The following is a 10,362-nucleotide window of genomic DNA, read 5'->3' on the forward strand; positions in this document are numbered from 1 at the left end:
AGGTGGTCGGCATAGGAGAGCTGAAGATAGATGGGTCAAGGCCCTAGTTTCTTTGTAACCTCCTATTTCTCGAGCAATCTTCCACGCTTTTGAAAGTTAAGGCTTTATCCTTCACCACTTTAATAAGATGCTTCTTGATAGCCGCAACCATAACCGGATACTCTCTAAAAAGGATGTCGTTTCTATACTTCCAAATGAGATGGCACAGAGCTCCAAAAGAGAAACGACTAATGGCGTGATAGAAATCCTTACTTGAGAGGAATCTCATCGCCCACTGAAGATTTTCTGGCCAAGTCCCATTTCTCCATGGGAGGTTGCACCTGGCCGCCCAAAAGTAAGCCATACTAGCCGTGATGCAGCAATCAAAGAAGAGGTGGTCAATAAAATCCGGTGTGAGCTTGCAAAAGGCACATACTTCACTCCCAATTCTCCCATAAGACATAAGAAAAGCTTGGGTAGGAAGCCGGTTCCTAGTGATCAGCCAGAGATTGAATTGGTATCTTGGAGTGATAGCCTTGTTCCAAATAAAGGATGACCACACAACCCTGTCTTTCCTTCTTCTGAGTATATGCCAAGCTAAGGCGACTGAGAAGACACTAGAAGGATTATCCCTCCATATAAATCTATCCGGAGCCCCTGTGAGAACCAGAAGGGGCTGGTTCCAGGAATCCATCAATGACCTGAAGTCCTGACCCGCCGAAGAAAAAAAGGTCTACAACAACTGCATACCAAGGCAACCCCGAATCAGAGATAGTCTGCTCTGAATAAATAAGATCCAGCGGACCTCTCTGATGCCAATAGTCAAACCAAAGTGATGTCCCCTGGCCATCTCCAATCTTCCGGTGGAAGTTGAGGCAGAATTCGGATCTCGGTGGAGAATCCTCTTCCAAGCCCACGAGCAGCTGGCCGCGTCTTAGCCACCCAAAAGTTGCATTCTTCATAAGTGATTATTGCAACGAAGCAACTTTCATAGCATGGTAGAACCATTCTCAACAACTCATCTCTTTCAAACCCAAAAATCAAGTAACTCATGCATTTAGTTTAAATGTGGGCAAGTCTTCGTAATCATCATGTCATGAGTACGATATTGATATTGCCACTAAGATAACATCCATTGTACTATAACAGAACATCCCTCGCTGCCCTCGGGCAAGGGCTCGCCCATCAAGTCTGTCCAATGGCAGCGAGCTGTTGCTGGAGATCCTAGGGCCCGGCATCGTCGGCGGCCTCTTCCTCCCCATGCTCGGCGTCCTCCTCGACGCCATGCTCATCTTTAGTCCGTTTTCTTTCTCCTGATTAAAATCTCATTTTCGTATGCCCTCACATTTCTCTCGAAAAATTTCATCTCTTCTTCGTTAGCCTAATTCCGAGGATGTTAGAAGAACGTCCATGGCAGAAAACGACTCAAATATTTTGCGTATGTTAGCTGTAATTCCTTCCTCTCGACGCCACTCGATGGAGACGATATCGATCAAGCTTAGCTAGTCATAGTCCAGGTGATAGTAGAAGATGATGAAAGGGGGATGAAGAAGATGATGAACATTGCAATCATTGACCCAAAAAAAAAACAAGACAACTGAAATTTTTTTTAAAAAAATGGACAAAAATACCCCTAATCAAGCTACCGGAATATAAATCGGAAATGCATTTGTTCACTGGCCGGCGAGTGAGATCCTTATTTGAGACTAAATGACCATTTTAGGTCGTTATTTGAGACAGACTTCACTTCAAGTCATCTTTTGAGAAAAAGAAGGCACTTTGAGTCCTTATTTGAGATTTTCCTTCTTCTTCTTTTTTTTATAAACGTTTGGAGATAAAAGCCGACAGCCTCCAGCACCAAAAAAAAAAAACAATATGTTTTTTAAATTGTAAGAAGTACTATCTTAAGATATTTGAGGTATTTCCCTTCTAATGAAAGTCTAATTGCATAAGCCACAAAATTTGCATAATAATAAATAGATTTTAGAGATCGACATGACTACATTCATTGAGACTCATCGGGTCGAAAAGATCCATATTTCGTGTTATAAAAGTATTGAATAGATAAGTTAGGAGAGAATGACACTAAAAATGTCAAAATTCATGTACGATACTCACCTTAGTATGAAATTTTTTGCCGATTCACTTAAGTGTCAAATCTTAGAAAAAAAATCACCTAAGTGCCTCCAACAAGAAATTCTGACCAAAGATATTACATAGCTTTTATAATTAAAATTCTTTAAAATTCTTATCTAAGGTGGCACTTTTTTGATAATGAATTGATCATTTTTTAACCTGTTACACGACATCATTTATGGATTATATGTTAACTAAACACACCGGCAAACCATGTAGGATTGAAAAATCAAATAAATATGGTCACATTAGATTTCTTGCAACCCAATTGAAATTGGCACTTACGTGATCAATTTTTTTAAGTGATACTTAAGTGATTTAAAAAAAAAAAAAGGCACTAAATTGAGCGTCACGCTTCGAGTGTCCTTCTCCTCATTAGTTAGGTTAGTCAAGTGATTTTTTAACCTAGACAAAAAAAAAAGTAATTTTTTTCGCATTTGTGCATGACTCGGTTTTTTTTTTTTTTGTCAGTCTTATTCTATCCATACTCTATACTCACTCTCAGACTTTTGCCCTACCTCTTGCAGGGCGTGGGAATCGATACCCACTCTTGAAACTCACGCGTCCCCACCCCATTCCCCCTTGAGAAGGTGGGGATTTGAACCCCTCACCTCCTTCTTCCATGTTGGAAGGGTGGCTACTGGGGCGAATCCGAGTTAACAAATTAAAATTAGGACACTTTTCAAAATATTCATATTGCTTGGGTGACAGATTACTTGTGTAGCGTAACAATAAATATAACTTATCTTCGAAACATTTTTAATCTTTGTATTAAGCTAAAAATAGTAAGTAAAGAGAAGGAAAATTATCACAAATATCTTAAACCTAGCGTACACATGCTGACTTAATCATAAACCTCTCGATTTGGTTAATTTAATCATAAACTTTGGACAATGTGTCAATTTAGTTATTCTAGTCATTTTTTTTAATCAAAAATCACTAATCTAGACGTAGGACAATTGATGTTGACTGGAAAATTTTATAATTTGTAAAAATAAATATTTGTTGAGGCTAATTAGTAAGTTGATAATAACTCGCCATGACATAAAATCAACCTGTTAACATAAACCTGATGTGAAATATCTTAAATGTTATAAAATCTATTTGCAAAATGCAATAACCGTCAATAAAAGAAAGTTCTTGTAATTGGTTGTGTCTAATCGGATCACATATAGGATATGTCCATATAAACCCATTAAAATTAAATGGCTTTTACGGGCTATCCGTATCCGGCGATTAGACACGAACACAATACGATTATTAATTGTGTCTTGCAGTTGACATGAAATTGACCTAAACACGATTTGACTTCGATTGGAACCTGTCGATTTCGTATTGTGTTATTAGGTCGTACCAGCAATTGTCAACCCTATCCGCCGTTCCACCATGTGCTAGTGGAAGTAAAGCCGGGGCGATCCCAAGCCATAGCCCGATCAAATTTACGCGGGAGACGAGCATGGCTTCCTGGAGCAAATGGGTTTTCGTTCTTATCACTTATCAGAGGGGGGATTCAAACCACTTGAGAAGCCACCGCACCGGTAATTGAATTGTTCGTTTGGTATATTTTATTATTCGCTTTACATCCTACCTTAGATTTTGAGGTGCACTTCGTTTTGAGCAATGCTAGTCCTACTAAAGTGACAATCCATAACTCATTCATCTGCACGAAAGAGTAATTGCTCGGTAACTATCGTGGAGAATTTCTTGATTCATCGAGTTTTGGACGAGAAACAGTCGCTCTTAACTTCTGGCCTATTCCGAAACGACTTCAAATTAGATATCAAATCCTTAGAGCACTTGAGCTCGAGACGAGCTCGAATAGTGCTAAATCACGCTGACTCAGCTCTGCTCGATTGCATGTAATGAGACTTCAGCCTCTCGAGGTTGCAAAATAGCCAATCGCTCTAAGAAGAACTAGAGGTAACTAGGACGTGTTAGCTTAAGTCCAAAGAGGGCCAGCCCGTCAGAGTTTCCAACTCGGAGGCTAACATACATGCTCGAAATGGAACCCACATCAATGGCTTCCTACCATTTGGTTTTTGCTCATCATTTGTTGAATCAATAGCGTCGCACGTCCACGGCAATTGGAACAAGGCCAAAGTCGAGGTGAGTCTTCTATTGCTTTTCTTCACATGTGCAGCACGACATGACAAGTCGGGGTGACTACATGTCGTGCAATTGGGCTTATTTAACCGAGTGGAACGTAGCATATATAATTGTTGACATCATTCAAGCGTCTATAGTTTGGAGAACAATATAAAAAAAGTCTTAAACCTATTATATTGATATTAGTTCAATCTTAAACACCTTTCAATTGAACTCATTTAATCCTAAGACTTTTCATATTGATACCCTCTTGCTAGATCTGACTAGGCCAATCCTCACCCGGGCTAGTATGGCCTCATTAGGCCTTGCTTGGGCGAGGGCGAGTCCCACCATCGTCGGCACTTTTCCTATGTTTATGTTAGTAATTTTCAGTTTAAATTAGCTAAATGCACTGAATTGATATAAATATGAAAATGTTTAAAACTAAATTAGCTAAATTGAAAGGTAATGGCCGAATTGGTGCCAATGCAACATATTTAAATAAAAAAAATTGATACTTTTCTCATGATTGAAATAGTAATTAATAGTACATACGCGAGAGAGAAAATTAATTATCACCAAGCGACAAGTTATTCCTCCTTTGGATTGCTCGTGATAATCGTTAAGCAACAAGTTGTTCCTCGTCAAAAAGTCTTTTGAAATCATTCGATTCCACCTAAGATGTTAATGATTATTTCAAGTGGTGTTGACTTGAGCATCCGCTATTGTGCGTTCGTCTGTCGGGATTCGACCAAGGCTGGATAAGTTTCGGGGTAAGCAGGCCATCAACGTTAACGTACCCAATTGATCCCTAAAAGTCCACATCGTCACCTTCTTTGCAAATAATTAGTCTTCTTATCCGCAAGTTCTTCGGCCTTTTTTCTTTCTTTCCGGTTTGCTAGATGAAGTTTTTCGAGCACCGGCTCGACTCGCGAGACACGAGCACACATGCGCAGAATGAAAGGAGTAATTTATAAGTATACTCGTCTCGAGATCGATCGCTTCAAGTTCCAAGTGAGGGGGTGTCCAATCGATGGTTCCACTTGACTCGAATTACAAACTTTGTATGTAGGAACTGTCAAACCGGGTGATTACGTATCTAGATATGCTCACTAACTATTCTTATTAGCATGCTAATTGATACATTTTCATTATAATCGATGATTATAATATTAGAACCTACCCATGAAAAATCGGAGCCGAGCAATTCACGAGTCACGACTGACGACTATATTACCGCTGCTTCTTCTTCTTCTTCTTCTTTTGTTTTGGGCAACGCCTTTGTCCTTTGATAAAACTCATCGGACGCGTAAATGCGCAAGCGGTCAGACAAGACAAGCACATTGTCGTGGAAATTCCTAATCTAATTACGAAAAGAGGGTATAAATTTATAATATATTACAAGGTCAGTCCTCGCAAAACGGGATCACGAAAGGTTGTCTGAAACCGTGTGAAGACTATAGTTACAAGTATGTTAAAATAAGAAACGGCGACTCGTGCATGCAACTCGGTGGAATGGATATGGGGTGGCTTGACTATAGATTATAAGAACTTTAACTTAAACAAATGACATGGCTTTGCTTCGCGGCCCATGCGCCATCACGGACTTTAGGCGAGGCTAGCCGACACCAGACTAGCTTGCTAGTAGCCAGCTTTGACCTCACCGGCCCCTTATCAGCGGCCTACACTCTTACATGAGATACGGACTTTTGGAATTATGAAAGTTTAATGAGGGCAAAATTGGGAAACAATGTATTTTTTACATTCCAAAATTTCATAAAGTATCTCCGCATTTGCATTGAGCTGAAGGCATTTAGAGGTTTTAGAAATGCAACCACATTTGCATTTAGCGGCCTTTCTAAAAGTGGTTCTCAAACCGGCGTATGTCATCCAAGTTCTCCCCCTTTTGATGTGTTCTTTGTTCCGCTTTTCAGGTGACAGCATGAGAAAAGGTAAAGATTAATGAATTGATTTCTAACGACAAATTCGTGAGGGTCTATATGTATTTTGATGGGCCGTGTTCGAGCACTCATGTTGATGCCCTTAATTTGTATTTTTTACATCACTATCGATTGCGATCATTGAAGAGAATAGTCCCGATCTCCTGAATCCATTCATCCTTCTCATTAGGGCCATTCAATTATAATTTAGAATGTATATTGGTTAAAAATCTTTAATGTGACAATTTTTATAATTTTCAGTTTTTTCTAATCTATTATGTGGAAGCCTTGCCCTCATTTGTTCTGGTGAGGATGAACCTTATCCGAGGCCGATGATGTTGAGCCTCATCCTATGGACGGTTGTCAGCCATCATCGAGACCTAGCAACTTGCAAGAAAGAAGGAAGGAAAAGGAAAATATTAAAAAATTATACAAAATTATCTATGTAAATAACGATCGTGCTATATAAGACAATCGACGTCCATGTTAGCAATTTTCGACCAAAATTAATCAGAAATATTCCATTGATAAATTGTCAAAATATTTAGAATCAAATTGATCAAATTAAAAGATTTAGGATAATAGGTTTAAGATTTAATTTATTAATTGTCACTTTGGATATAGTTTATTATATATTGAAAACATGTCATTAAGTATTGATTGACGAAGAATCATTTTTTTCTCCAAATTATGTGCGGCGCTCATTTTAATACAAAATTTTTCGCTAGCTTATTTAAGTACCAAATCCCAGAAAAAAAAAAAAAAAAAATATATATATATATATATATATATATATATATATATATCTATCACTTAAGTGTCTTCAAAGAAAAATTCCGACTAGAGAAATTACGTGGCTATTATAACTAAAATTTCCATCTGAAGTGACATTTTTTTTATATTGAAGTGATCATTTTTTGACTTGCTACACGACGTCGTTTATGGGTTATATGCTTACTGAGCACACCAGTAAGTTATGTAGGATCGAAAAGTTAATAAAATATGTCAACGTTGGATTTCTCACAATCCATATTGAAGTTAGACTTATGTGATCTTTTTTTTTTTAAGTGACACTTAAGTGACCAAAAAAGAAAATGACATTAAAGTGATCGTCATACATAACTTTTGATACTTCAAGTATCTTTTACCCGATAAGTTAGATTACTCAAGTGATTTTTAACGTAGACTTGAAAAAATGTGATTTTTTTCACATTTGTGCATGGCTCATTTAACAAATTGAAATTAGGACACTTTTCCAAAAATTCATATTGCTTGGGTGAAGATTGCTTGTGGAGCGTAACTAGAAATATAACTTATCTTCAAAGCATCTTTTGATCTTTGTATCAAGCTAAGAATAGTAAGTAAAAAGAAGGAAAATTACCAAAAGTATCTTAAACCTATTATATGCATGCAGACTCAATCATAAACCTTTAATTTTAACCAATCTAGTCCTAAATATTTGGACAAAGTGTGTCAATTTAGGCGCGTTTGGTTGTGTTTGTTTAAAAATTGTTCCGGGAAAATAAAAAAAAGTGTTTCTGTTCTCGGGAACAATTTCTGAACAAAAGACGCGTTTGGTAAACTTGTTCCGAGAACAAAAAATAAATAGAAACATGTTTGGTAAATTTGGATAATTTTTATTTCTTTTATTTTTTTTTTTTATTTCTTTTTCTTTTTCATTTTTTTCTTCTTTTGGCGGTCGCCGGCCAAGGCCTTGGCCGGCGACCGGCGAGGGTCGGCCTCGCCTTGATCCGGCGAGGCCGAGCTCACCCGGCGGCGGGCGAGGCGCGGCCGCCGGGCCACCGCCGAGCGACGCCGACTCGCCTCTGAGCCGGCGCGAGGTCGGCCTCGCCTTGATCCGGCGAGGTCGGCCTCGCCTTGATCCGGCGAGAGGCCGAGCTCGCCCGGCGGTGGGCGAGGCCGAGGCTCGTCGGCCACCGGGCGAGATCGGGTTCGCCCGGCCGGCGCGAGGTCGGCCTCGCCATGGCCGGGCGAGCTCGAGCCTCGCCTCGCCGGGGCCGCGAGCCTCGCCGTGGCCGGGCGAGGCCGCCAGCCCTCATCGGCCGGTCGCCGGCCATGGCCGAGGCCGGCGACCGGCCAAAAGAAAAAAGAACAAGAAAATAAGAGAAAAAAGAAAAAAGAAAAAAATGTGTTTCTCAAAAAGTGTTTGAAACAAGAAACACAAAATTTGTGTTTCTCAAAGTGTTTGAAACAAGAAACACAAAATTTGTGTTTCTTGTTTCTCGTTTCTTTTTGTTCCGGAACAAAAAGAACAAAAAAAGGAACATAAACGCACACAAACGCGTTTACATTCCTTTTTTGTTCCCTGTGAACAAAAACAGAAATTTCTGTTCCTGGGAACATAAACGAGGTGCAACCATGCAAGCCCTTAGTTATTTTGGTTAATTTTTATCAAAAATTATTAATGTAGATATCAACCGTGTCACGTAGAACAATTAGCGTTAACGTTGATAATTTTATAATTTATAAATATAAATATTTTATACAATCTATTTGCAAAATGCAATAACCGTCAATGAAAGAAAGTTCTTGTAATTGGTTGTGTCTAATTGGGTCACGGGTCATGTCCATATTAACCCATTAAATTAAATGGCTTTTACGGCCTAATTCCGTATCTGGCGATTAGACACGAACACAATACGATTATTAATCGTGTCTTGCAGTTGACATGAAATTGACCTAAACACGATTTAACTTCAATCAGAACCTGTTAACTTTGCATCGTGTTATTAGGTCGTATCAGCAATTGTCATCCCTATCCGCCGTTCCACCACGTGCTAGTGGAAGTAAAGCCGGGGCTGATCCCAAGCCATAGCCCGATCAAATTTACGCGGCAGACGAGCATGGCTTCCCGGAGCAAATGGGTTTTCGTACTTATCACTTATCAGAGGGGAATTCAAAACCACTTGAGAAACCATGGCAATGGTAATTGAATTGTTCATTTGGTATATTCTATTATTTGCTTTACATCCTACCTTAGATTTTGAGGTGCACTTCGTTTTGAGCAATGCTAGTCCTGCTAAGGTAATTTTCTCGGTAACTATCGAGGAGAATTTCTTGATTCTTCGAGTTTTGGACGAGGAGCGGTTGCCCTTAACTTCTAGCCCATTCCAAATCAACCTCAAATTGGGTATAAAATCTTTAGAGCACTCAAGCTCGAGACGAGATACAATAGTGCTAAATCATGCCGACTCGGGTCCGCTCGATTACATGTAACGAGAATTCAGCCTCTCGAGCTCGCCAAATAGCCGATCGCTCTAAGTAGAACTAGAGGTAAAAGTCCAAAGAGGGCCAAACCACCAGAGTTTCAACTCGGAGGCTAACATACATTCTTGAAATCGACCCCGGCTTCCTACCATTTACTTTTTGGCATTTTGCCCATCATTCGTTGAATCAATTGCGTCGCACGTTCACGGCAATTAGAACATGGGCAAAGCCGAGGTCAGTCTTCTTTGCTTTTCTTCACATATGCAACACGACATGACGAATCGGGTGATTAAATGTCCTGCAATCGGGCCCATCTAGCCGAATTAGATACAGCACATATATAATTGTCAACGTCATTCAATAGTCTACGGTTTGGGAAAAAATATAAAAAAAAATAAATCTATTACATTAGTACTACTTCATTCATAAACCTTTTAATTTGGTCAATTTAATCATAAATATTTTAACATTAATATTTCGCTAGATTAGGCAAGGTTGCTTACCTAAGCTAGGACGACCTCATTGAGTCTCGCTTGTGTGGCCCATTGTTGCTCGTACTTTTCTGACATAAATTGATTGGATAAACTGAATTGGTATAAATGTAGAAAAATTTAAGATTAAACTATCATAATTGAAAAGTTTAAAATTGAATTAGTAACAATGTAATAAGTTTAAGAATTTTTGGTACTTTTCCCGTGATTGAAATAGTAATTATTAGTGCATGCACGAGAGTGAAAAAATAAACAATCGCTAAGTAGCAAGTTGTTCCTCCTTTGGAATACTCGTGATAATCGTTAAGCAACAAGTTGGTCCTCGTTAAAAGGTATTTTGAAGCCATCCGATTCCACCTAAGATGATGATGATGATTATTTCAAGTGGTGTTGACTTGAGCATCCGCTATTAGCTCCCATCGTACTAATAGCGGATAAGTTTTGGGGGCTAAGCAAGCAAGCAACTAATCAATGTTAACCTACTACTGACCAAAAAAAATAAA

Source organism: Eucalyptus grandis, chromosome 8 (genome assembly GCF_016545825.1).
Source record: "Eucalyptus grandis isolate ANBG69807.140 chromosome 8, ASM1654582v1, whole genome shotgun sequence".
Lineage (NCBI taxonomy): Eukaryota > Viridiplantae > Streptophyta > Magnoliopsida > Myrtales > Myrtaceae > Eucalyptus > Eucalyptus grandis.